Source organism: Pteropus vampyrus, unplaced genomic scaffold (genome assembly GCF_000151845.1).
Source record: "Pteropus vampyrus isolate Shadow unplaced genomic scaffold, Pvam_2.0 Scaffold6, whole genome shotgun sequence".
Classification (NCBI taxonomy): Eukaryota; Metazoa; Chordata; class Mammalia; order Chiroptera; family Pteropodidae; genus Pteropus; species Pteropus vampyrus.
The window spans coordinates 1123846-1136173 of NW_011888787.1; the positions used below are offsets into that span (position 1 = coordinate 1123846).

Below are 12328 nucleotides of genomic sequence, written 5' to 3' on the forward strand. Positions count from 1 at the left end.
TACCCTTATGCTATTTATAACTCCCGTTCTCGTTGGTTGTATTTTCTTAAATCAAGGCATACCTGTTTTTGAAAAGTAGTAATATTTTGCTATGAACCCTGTGGGTCTGATATCAGCATCTCTTAAGTAGGAAACACATTTTCTATTAGATAACATCTGTAAAAGGCATAGAAGGCCTCAGAACATTATCAGAAAAATAAAATTGGTATTTCCCTTGTTGCCTTTACTTGCCTTTTCATCAAGACAGATTTCAAGGAGGAAGACAGATGTTTTTCCACTTTGTTTTTATTTAAATGTTCCATTTGGGACTTGAAGCTTCTGCACTTCTTCTGTTTGTTTGGATTTTTTTTCCTCCCCATGGCTCGATCCCAAAAAAATGGAATAAAAAATTCAGTAAAAGCCTTCGTTGTTTGAAATTGCAGGGTGCCACAAGAATTATTGCAAATCCCCAATGTCTCCCTGTCTGCCCTCAGTTCTTCTATTTTTGGTAATAATGCACGCAGTCATTTTAGAAAACTGCTTTGTTCATTTTACTGAGCCTCTTCCAGACACCGTGTGCCCGAAGCAGCAGCAATCAGCCGCAGCCAAAGTCCTAGGGCATAGACTCAGACTTAGACTTCGTCTTTCTCAAATGCTGCTCCTTGAAATTTGCATAAACGTTGCAGAGAAGATGTAAAAGGCTCTGAATACCTCCTCCCTCCAAGCATTGAAGGCATTCGCATGCCTTTTGGGTGAGCAGTGGATATAAGCACAAACAGATACCACACTGCAGAGGGAGCAGGGCGTGAAAAAAATCATGTGAGATAGAGTACAGAGGCTTATTTAAAGAGGCTACGAAGCAACAAGTAACGCCAATTTAAAGTGATTACATGGTAATGCCACCAGTGAAACACACCGAAGACTGTTCAGATTACACCTGCTGGGGTACAGACTTAATTACTCATGTTAGAGATTCCTAAAACAAAGGGAGGCTTTCAGGCTGGTGATGTGTAGCTGGCATGATCCTGAAAAGCTCTGGGAAGCCTAGGTAAACGCCTAGAGGAAACTTTAAGGACGATTCCATCAAGTTTGGATACCTTGGGCCCGTCCCTGAACAGGCAAATTCCCGAGGCCTCGGAACTGGTGAAAATCAGTGACCGCCGCTGCTGCCGTTTGCAGTCGTGGTGACAGGCAAACCCGGGAGACAGCACGTTGGGCCCCAGAGCAGTGCCACGAAGTGAGTTGCACTCCTTTTGCTGGTGGAGAGTCTTGCCTGCATGTGCACATGAGGCCGGTGAACCTGAACATGTGCTAGAACCTCGTCTGGACTGAGTTACTAACACTTAGTGCAAAAGCAACAGGGTCAACGTGTTTCTTTAAGATTCTTTTTGGAGCGGTCCTGAGATGGAAATGAAGAGGAACTGCGGGAGGTATATATAACGATAGCAGTTTTTATTTTGTTCATATTGGGGTCATTGAGCAGTCACATTCTCTCGGCCCCTACCGCTAACTTCCATCCATTAGGTTGTATAGACCATGAGGATAGGAATTGTTTTATTCCTGCTGGATTTCTCTGCAATGCCTAGTAGAGGGCCACGCTCACAGTAGTTTCAACAAATATTAATAGAACTGTACTGACATTGAATGACAGTTTTGCTCATATATAATTTTTATTTTACCTTTAGTGAATCATTTCTTATGCCTGCAGTGCTATACTTTTTTCTTTTGTTTTTTAAGGAGCGGTGACCTCTGGTTTTTTGTTGTTGTTGTTCTTTTTTTTGTTTTTTGTGGTAGTAGTGCAGTATATCTTTTATTAGATATTACTGATGGCACCTGGAAAGAATTTATTCCAGTTATCGATATCACATCTTATATTGCCTACGTCTCTTCTGTTTTTTCCAGATTTCTCAGTTTGTTTAAACTGGGGTTTGATTGCTATAACGAGTTTCTCTAAGGCACTGCTTACTGTGCAATCAGTTACCAAGAACTGAAGTGTCTACTATGTGAGCCTGGCCTTTCTGAGCTCTGATCGTGTATCAGGCATTGTTCTAGGCTCTTTATTCATTCAGTTAAGTCTTACCAGGGCTCTGAGAGAGACTGTTTTACAGACGAAGGAGAAGCTGAAGCACAGAGAGATGCAGAGGTAGACAGGAGATGGTGGAGCTAGGGTCCAAACCCAGATCCTGATTTAACACCTGTGCTTTCAACCACTAAACCGCATCGCCTCAGATCTACAGAAAAGAACTGCGAACGTAAAAGTGAAAAGCGGAGGGACTTAGAAGACAGTGTACAGTTAAATGCCTTGTTGCGAGTTCTGAGCGTTATGAGGGGTGAGTCGGCCCGTGTGGACCAGAACCGTCGAGGGGGAGGCTTTGCGGGCGAGGCAGGAGGGGAGCTGGGCCCCGGGGGAGTGAGCAGGACTTAGAGAGTAAGGGGGAGGTGGCGGTCAGAGGAAGCCGAGGTACAGGCAGCGAGGTACAGGCAGCGGCAGAGGTACAGGCAGAGGCACGGCCAGAGTTCAAGGGCGATATTTTCAGAGCCTGCTGGGGGGTGTGGGGGGTGGGGGAGCAGGCTGCCTTCCTGCAGGTGAGCACGAGGGTTTGGCCTGGAAGAAGCGTCCTTTCCCCGGAAGAAGCAGCGCCGAGCTCGGCCATGTGCGAAGGTGCTGCATAGACCTCTCCGCTGGTCCTTCTGCAGCCAAACAGAGAGTAAGTTCTAGAACTGAGGAAGAAATGAAAGCCGCTGCCGACTAGAGACTGGCAGAGCGACACGTGGCACGTGGTGCTTCTGGGGGGTTCGATGGTGATTAGAATAACCCCTTTACCATTTTGGGGGAGCTGAGAAAATGGATGTCTTCAGCCTCGTCTAAAAAGGGATGACTTGAACAAGCTTATATAAGAAAGGAAAAAGCGTTGCTCGCTGGAAATTTTACGATCTTAGCTTTTTTCGTACATAAATCCAATTGTGTCATTTTCCCTGATGAAAGCGGCCCCGTCGTTTACCCTCAGCGTGGGGTGAGCACCGTCACCCAACCCGGCCTGCTGCCCGCCCCCCCGTTACCCTCCCTTCCTGCCTGATCATCTCCAGCCGTCAGGCCCTGGAAGCCCAGACTCATCTCCACCTCAGGCCCTGGCACTGGCTGTTTCTTCTTTCTCTGTATCGTTGTGATTTGTTCATGTAAATCTTGGCTCAAAGACGCCTCCTCAGAGAGGCCTCCCACCTCATCACCGCTTCTAAAGTAGGTCCCTACATACACCTCCAGCCTCCGTGATTGCTTTGTGTCCCGTAACTGGTTTCTGTTTCCAGCAGATTCTGTCACATAGCGCTGACTGAAGTGATTTTGCTTATTTACTCATTTATTATCTGTCCTTCCCTAATCGAAATAGGAGCCTTTATTCGGTTAGCTGTGGTCTCCCTGACATCAAGGCTTGCCCCTCACTGTCCCAGACACACTGCACAGAAATGCGTGAACGTTGAAATCGGCTTCCAGCGTTCATGTCAACTACCGTGGGAGGGAGGGAGGAAACTGAAGTTCAAGGCTTGTCTTTTGAGGGAGGGGTGTGTGTGTGTGCACACACGCATGCACATGCACGTGTGCACACACATGTGCGCACGCACACACACACGTGTGCACACACGCATACGCACACGCGCCAGAGACTGATTTCAGTCAGCCCATATTTACTGAGTGACTGCCATTTGTGGCTTAAGATGAAAATTTGGGGATAGTCATTCTTTTTGTGAGTGCCTAGTTTCTCCGCGTCTGTTAAAACATCAATTTAAGCATCAGCTCTCCAACTGGCATGACTCAGCACTTCGTTTTTTACTCTATAAATATAAAGCTGCTTTTAATCGCATAGTTAAATTTATGTTTTTTCATGGGGGGAAAAAAAGTAAGTTGAATTTTGAAATGAGGTCTTTCCCAGTCACTGTCATGGTTTTGAATGATCAGTTTTAACTTCTCTTTGTATAGCAAATAATTACAGTATTCATTTTAGAAATAAATAGCCTCTGGGCAAAGTCATGAGTCTCCAGTTTTATTTCCTTAAGTTTATGCAGGCACCGTGTCATTATCCAGATCACCCAAGACCTCCAGAGAATTGCACAGTCTTAGGGGATCCCTTAAAGTGGACGCTCACGCCTCAGCGCAGTTGGTGTTTGGCAGACAGGTGGCATCAGCAGCACCTGGGAACTCCCAGGCCCCCTGCAGACTTTCCAAACCAGAATCTGGGGGATTGGGGGGGTGTCCAGCAAGCCCTCCAGATGATCCTGGTGCACACGAGAGTTTGAGAGCCCTGGTTTAGTAGATGTTAAGGGGTCAAGGTAGCAGGAACCTACAGATCAGCCAAATGGCATTAATTATTAGCCCTGTAAGCCCACCTCCTTTTCGGGCGTGGAGTTTGATTGGTTCACTAAGGCTAGGCTGTAAAGTTATTTGTGAGATTGATTGCTACATATTGACTTTGGGTTGTTTGTGTTTCTCTGAACCTGTCATTGTAATGATTTGCCAGGATACTTAATAGGAACAGACTGTGATTTTTTTTTTTTCCCACCCATGGCTTTCTGAGTCATGGGCGGCTGGGTCCTTATGCCCTTCTGGATAGATTTCTCCAGCTGCCAGGCTGCTCTTCGTATACTTTTAATGAGGTGTCCCTGTTGGATGACATGGGACCTTCAGGAGCATGCCGTTCACCCCAGTTTGGTTTAAAGGTAGGGACATGAGCCCCCATGAGGTCTTGCTTTGCTTGTCGTTGCACAGCTGGTGAGCGGTAGGGGCCGGATTTCGGGTCACCTGACTCCCTCTGCTGCACCAGATTCCTGCAGGGGTGGGGGTAACAGAGCTGCAGTGTGCTCTGTGCCCGCAGGACACTTTTTTCCTACTGAGAGATTTTCTTGTTTTATTTAAAGAAAAAAAAAGCAAATAGAAAAAGTCGGGAAGTGCTCATTGAAACTAATAAAAGTGTCCAAAGAGAATGAAAAAACCAGTTTGAGAACTTTGGTATGGAGGAAATAACCTGACATTAACTGTTTTAATTATAGTTGTTGCATCGGGCTTATCAGTGTGGGAAGAGGGAGCATTGGAGCCCTACAGGGAAGTGAGTTACGGACAAGATGACCCTCTTCCTGAATCTGTCCGTTCGGGCTGCAGCCTAGTGACTGCTCGTGTGATCCCAGCAGCTGTCGGGCGACGGGGCTGGACACGCTGAGAGACCTGTGTCCCAGGCCCCGCACTGCCATAGCTAGTGCAATCGATGCCCTGGTTGGAGGTGACTTAACCTCTTGGCTGTCACTTCCTAGTGAATGGGTATAATAACGCCTGTCCCGCCCATCCTGAGGAGAACGTCAGATAGTGGGAAGCAGGGTATCACTGCTGTTACGAGCACAGATTCTCATGGGATCCAGACTCCCTAGCTTCAAATTATGACTCTTTAATTCCCCGGTGTGGCAACAGGCAGGTCACTGAATGCTTTCCGTGGCGTGTGTATGATGAAGTGAACTACTCTATGGGGCTGTTACGAAGATTGAATTAGTCTATGTAAAGTGCTTAGAAAACGACTTGGTGTTTAGTAAGTGCTACCTGTTAGCTGCTATAATGTTATTTTGAGGGATGAGGTTTCTGTAAACGCGTTTTCAGACGGTCCCATCACTTGATAACGGAGCCGACAGAGGCTCTTAGGGAGTGATCGTTGATGCGGGAGCTGCTAGCATCTGGCTTGCGCCTGCCCTGCTGTGAAGAGAGGCTGGTTCTGACGCCCAGGAGGTGGGCAGGCCCTCGAGCCTCTGATGCTGCCCAGGTTGGTCCCAGAAAGTGTGGCTTAGAGGAAACGCAAAGTGGACACTTCTCAGGTGTTTGTACGTGAACCGTCCTAGGAGACGGACGTCTTAATAATCTTCCAGAAAAAGTTCATGAACTTCAATTTTGATTTCTATTGTTTGACTAGGTTTCTGTCTGTCTGGCCTTTTCAGTTGTTACTAGAATTATGATAAGCATTTGGTGATGAAAATTCCAACTCTAGAAGGTAAACAGTCAAGGCATTGTAATTATACAGCTAGCGAGTGGCAGACTTTGGATGGGTTTCCTCCTCTTTTGGCTGAAATCAATGAAACTTTCTAATATTGCTGTTTATTTCTGAGTAGTCTGTTTTGGGGAGGGATTAGGGTGGGAAAGTGCCTTTTCATTGCCTCGTAAAGGGACTGGAGTTCAAGAATTTGAGAATTATTATTTTATCTCTGTATAAAATGAACTTTGATCCCCCTCCTCTACAATCTCTACTCAAGTCTACTCCCCATCTTTGCACGAGCCTCTTAAATTAGAGATTTTGTTTTATTCTCTATGTGTTTCATTTCTCCTGTTTTCTCTAGATCCTGATATAATGAATGGTACATACTAGTCTCTCAATCACAGTTTGTTAAATGAACATTGGCCTGTTCTGAAACGTCGCTCGAAGGCTTAAGTAATTCATTAATGTCATGGTGACCAAGTATCTACCCAGATCTTCCTAACCGTGTATTGATGAATCCTTACATGATTCATTTGAAGTATCCCGAGATGCTCCTGGCATAGCGTGGGTATTAGAGCTTGGAGTTTCCCTAGTGTCATTGGGAGCTAAGGACGTAACCGCTGGGGAGATGGAGGCACAGTGAATCACAGGCATCATTCAAGACCACAAAACAGTTAATCGTGGGAGGAGACTCTTGGGAGGGGCTTCCGTGCTTCTGTGACCCTAGACGCCAAAAGAAAACAAAAAAATGATAAAACGCTAAAGGGAAACCCAAATCAGGTTGAATGTGGTAACGAATGTCAACCTGGATTGGACAGCATTTCTCTGGTGTCTGAGGGTTATGATTAGTGACTTGTTTCTAATGCGAGTTTGTTTTTATTTTCAGCATTGCAATGTCGAGATGGCTATGAGCCTTGTGTAAATGAAGGAATTTGTGTTACCTACCACAATGGCACAGGATACTGCAAGTAAGTTTTTCTCTATGTTTTTTCTTCTTCATATGTTTTATTTTTCCCTCGGTAGGATACTGGACAGGATTTGGTTCCACTATTCTATTTTTAATACTTTTGTAAAATGTTATTGGTTCTCTAATTTTTTTGATATAGTTCTTGTGGGGGATGAGGTTGGATAGATGTGGATGTCACATAAATGGCTAATAAGAACTTCTTATTGTTAACTTTTTCATTATGAAAAAGACCTTTTAGTGAGTCTCTTTAATCATTAAGCTAGTTTTTAATTAACTCAGCTAGTTAATATATATTGAGTATACTGTCTTATATTTTTCAGCAAACCCTTAGAATCACTCCTTAACATGTTAACTATGGTCTTGTTTTTAAGTCAGATTAAATAGATATTGACTTTAATTCTGCCTAATATACATAAATATTATAGCCATATGAAACTTTTTTCCTCGTGTAAAAATTCCTAAAGAGACCGTGCTAGAGGAGGGTGCACGCACACCTGGAGGGATGGTGGGGAGCAGAGGTGAATGTCATTACAGGGGTAACGATGAGGAATGGGACTAGGGAGTGTAGGCTGGTCCTCAGGAGCGTTTCTTATCTTTTTCTCTAACCGTCCAGTCTAGCCATACTTTTTGTTTGTCTGAGGGATCCAGTAAGATAATCTCATAAGTAGCTTCTCTAGTTTTCTTACGACCTTTCTGTTCCTTCTACCTCATTTGAAAATTTTTGATAGGAGTACATATCTATTCTATTTATATCATGGAAAATGAGATTTGGTAATGTGAAATTTATCTTCTTTAACACTTTTATGGGGTGTATATAATCTTTGCTTTGTTACAGGTATTTGCTTGATAAGCATTTTAAGTGAGTTTACCCGACACATTCTTTTTTCTTCTCTGGATTTTTCACTGAATACCGTTAACTATACTAATGACATCTGTTCCTGTCAAGTCCATTCTGACCAGGATCTAGGATCTTGAATGTCACAAACAAGAATTTTCCCAAGTCAGAAAAAATTTTCCTCACCAAAGTGAAAATATTTTAAGCTGCGATGACAGTAAGGGTGAACAATAGGTTGTTTGGATTGGTATAAAAATAACATTGGAAATGAAAATTTTTATGTAACTGATTATGGGCTGCTTACTTAGTTTTTCTAGGTGAGGAGAAAAACCACCTCAAAAACATGTGATACATTCTCTTCTTAAGAATAGAAACGCAACTGAAGATAATAAGAAAAGGAACTTAATATCTTAGAATCAGCCACCGAAATCTCGTTTAGTTCCTTTTTGGCATCTGGTGTCTTAGTTACTTGCTTTGTTCTATTATTCAGCTCTTTTGTGGTAGTTAACCCATTACGTTATGATCATTCGTTTCTCTCACTGGATTGTAAAGTCGTGGTCCTACACATTTTGATATAGTTAATGCCTGGTACGGAGTAAGAGCTCAACAACGTGTCTCTTGAACCAAGAAGTACTCAATAGAGATCATCATTCAGATATAAAGAGTCGGTTTGTCTTAGCTAAGGAGAAACTGGTCCTCTCTGAGAGTTTTATTGGCTTCACATGGCATCTGGGATGGTGGTACTATACAGAGAGGCAATCTAGTTTCTCCCCAAACTGTTTGGAGAGAACTCAACTTGGTGACTTATGTCGGGAGAATTTCAAATAGGTTCCAAGTGTTGGCCTGCATATTTGTGGTCTGACACGGGGAGGGAGGGCTTCTCAAGGAGACCAGTTTCTGCACACTTACAAGGAGAGGACACCAAGGGTCACTTTTGGGAGAAAACAGATTTATGGCAACTAGTCTCAAAATCTCCCGCCAAAGTGAGAGGGACAGAGTCGTCCCCAGGTTCTGGAGGAAGCACAGCTAAGGACCGGGGGACACACTGTGTGAAAGACAGAAACGGAGCTGCCTGAACTCTGCCCCTGCGGGAATGGCCTATTCATGGATATAGCTCGGGGTGGGTCCCTCACACGCCCTCCAGCACTGTCGTGAGGGAGACACGCTCCCCGAGAAAGGCAGGGGAAGGAAAAAGTGAGCGAGGCCATTCTTTTGGGAGACCAATATGAACAACAAAATTTGGGAACGAGAGCGTTTCTCTACCTCAGGAGAAGTAATACTAGCATCTTCGGGAGGGGCAGCGTCAGCGTTAGGGGACCCGGGAAAAGCGAGGACACTGTCAGGGCGGCGCGTCAATCATCTGAGCCCCACGCCCACCTCCACGGGATGTTAAGCCAAACTTACATCTGCTTAGCCCGCCTTTCAGTCTGTCTTCACCAGCTTTGCTTTATTTCCCTAGGGAAAGAAAGTAATCCAGCTTGTCCAGTAAATATTATTTTCACAAAATGACAAATGAATATTAGAACACTTAGAAGGTTTACAAAAATTACATCAGCCATGCAGGACATATGATTATCTTTTTATTCACGAGATCGCTTAGTGGAAGAAGAGAAGAAAGTCGAAGCCAAATTCCTTTCATTGGGAGGGGGGAGTGGAAATTAATGGAAAATGTTTTAAAGTAGAATGTATCTGACTGTCTGTTTAAAGAGTATAATGCTACTGATTCAGCTAAAATGTGATGGTTGTTTATAGAAATTATAGAAATCCTCGATAAGATCACATTGACAGATGAGGATAAGTACTTTGAAAAGTTAGTTTTGTACACAGCTCAAGCGTTTTTTCTCACTGTTGGGAGCCTAAGTGCTGTATCAGCCTGTGATTAGGCTGGGTTGCCAGACAAGGAGAGCCTGTGTAATCTTGCATAAAACTCAATTATTGCTCCTAAATGGTTGTTGTCAGATCTTAATAAAGCCCTCTCACTACAGAGAGATAAGACGTTTTATTCTCTCCCTTGTCCTACTGGGAGGTGTAAATATATAATTAAGTTTAGCTGTCATTAATCACCTTCAAGTTGTTTGTCTCGGGCTTTCAAATACAAACCATTCCAAATCCCAACTTGATTAAAAATCATGGGTAGCTCAAGTTCACGAGAATGTTGGGGGTGGGCGAGGTTATGAATTGTAAAAGTCACAAAATGCACATTTCTAAGGCATTTGTCAGTTATTTAAAGTCCTTGTCCCTCAGTTCTTAACACCTGGTTTGTCTTTAGGTGTGTTTGGGTCACCAACACTTTCTCTTGACTGTGGCTACAGGTTTCCTGTCCTTTACATTTATGTTAGTTTTTATTGTTTACCAAATCCATCGTGGGTTATGCATCTTCAGGATTATCTTCCGCTAAAGCATGCTGAGTTCTGTTCTCACAGGCAGCTGTGTTTCTGGCAGATCACCTTGATCCTATAAAGAATGGACTTTAGGCTTTGCCACGGGGGGTCTGTTTTACTCTTAGCCTGACCATTTAAGTCTTAGTCTTGGGATATGGTCCTCACTCCCAAGGTGTGAGCCTGCGGTGGGGTCAGTGGAAAGCATGGGGTGTCTCCCAAGCCCCTCTGATTTGGTAGGACTCAAATTCAAACCTCAGACTCCCTAGAACCATGCTCAGCCTTCTAGCCTTCCAGCTCTCGCTTTTTCCTGGGTTCCTCAGTCTCCCCTCGTTCATGCACAGTCAAGCATCATTTTCTTTCTTTCCTCCTTTTTTTGAATTAATTAATTAATCTTTATTATGGCGACATCGGTTAATGAAATCCAGTAAGTTTCAGGTGTACGATTCAACAGTAAGGCGTATATATTGCATTGTGTGTTCACCTCCCGCAGTTAGACTTCTTTCTGTCACCACATATTTGACCCCCTTTTACCCCATCTACCTCCCCCGCTCTGGTAACCACTCGTCTGTCGTCCACGTCCATGAGTCTCTGTTTGTTCGTCCTGTTTGTTTCTTGCTTTTAGGTTTATATCCCACATATAAGTGACTTCATGTGGTTTTCAGCTTTTTCCGTCTGGCTTATTTCACTGAGCATGATTATCTCGAGGTCCATCCACATTGTCGCAAATGGCAGAATTTCATCTCTTCTTATGGCTGAGTAATATCCCATTGTATATACGGACCGCAGCCTCTTCATCCAGTCATCTGTCGTAGGACACGTAAGGACGCGAAGGGAGTTGAGTGTGAGTTCCAGGGCCGCCCTCTCCGTGGTGCTGTCTTTTCTAGAATTTCTCTTCCTCAAATTCCAGCTGCTTTGACAGTTCCAGACACCTTTGAATGCTCAGCCCAGGAGGACTTCCATTTCCAGAAGACTTGCATTCTGTTCCTGGCCTGGGGAACACCTTGTATTCCCTGGCCTGGGGAACACCTTCAGGGAGAAAGCCATGTAACTGTAGGTTTCCCATAGTTGGTTTTTCTGGTTTTTGAGGCTCACGTCCCTTCCGGCTTCCGCCTGCTTTCGGTCGCTCTCTGGTACCTTTAATGTTTTGTCTAGAGTTTATATTAATATAAGCAAGAGAGTCGGTCTGATATAAGTTACTCTGCCATTGTTTTTAATGGTAAAAATTATAGTTATAAAGGAGTCTTGCAAAATTTTCGACATGCCCCTAAGGAAGCGACAGTGGGTGTTGACAGTGGAGCATCACCACGAGATCAAACAGGTTCGCGTGGGTGGGCGATTGCATTTGAGAACCTCTGCTCTTTGCCAACGTATCTAACTAGAAACTACCTTTTAAAGCAAACCCATTATCAATATAAAATGTTATACGACTTGGTGTCCCCTTTTACCTAAAATCTGTCTACTCGCTGGGAGAAACACCAAACATTAACGACTAAATGATTTTCCTTGTCAGGATTAGGGAGCAGCGTTGGTCCAGGCCTCCCAAAGCTGTCCCAGGAAACAGAAGCCATTGCTTTAGCCTCTTCGATAAGTGTCCGTATAGCCACTCGGAATCTTCCAGAGCCTGCCTTGCAGCAGAGGGCGCATTACCAATGTTTGTCATGGTGGTGCTCTTCTAGAAAGGCGTTTTCCAAAGCCGTGGCCATGGCAATGTCCCCTTCAGCTCACCTCGCTTGTGTACTTGGCACCGCTCAGGTGCAATGTCAGATCGGAGAAGTTCGCTGGGAAGAACGTCACCTGTTAAGTCACTGTCTCTTTCTTCTCTGTTGAGACCTGTTCTGCCAGCAGGGTTCCTTCAAGCGGGGCACCCCATTTAGCCAGAAGTCCACATACGCAGTTTTGCTGGCAAATGCTAGCAGAAGCCTGGCATGCTATTTGTGTATACTGCCTGTACCAGATCACTGGAGTCTCTCTGGTAGTAGTCGCAATTAGTCGACAGCATTAGCACATTGCTTCACACTTCTTTGGGAAGTCATAAACTAATTATCAATTCATTAACCTGGACTTCTTAAAGAGGTTCAGAATGGGTCCGACTAGGGTATTGAAAAGTCACTCGTGCAACTGACGGACTGTAACGGGGTCTTTTGGCAAAGGAATCGCCAGTGAA

At 44.3% G+C, this 12328-nt stretch overlaps 1 long non-coding RNA gene across 1 annotated transcript in view; it reads left to right on the forward strand.

The window, feature by feature from the left end:
* The window catches only part of LOC111744631, a 61452-nt gene extending 50875 nt beyond the window's left edge, over positions 1–10577 (forward strand). Inside the window, exon 3 of the long non-coding RNA XR_002782248.1 lies at positions 6868–10577. This is a non-coding gene — a long non-coding RNA (uncharacterized LOC111744631). The remainder of the gene's footprint in view (positions 1–6867) is intronic.
* Positions 10578–12328: the final 1751 nt, after the last annotated feature.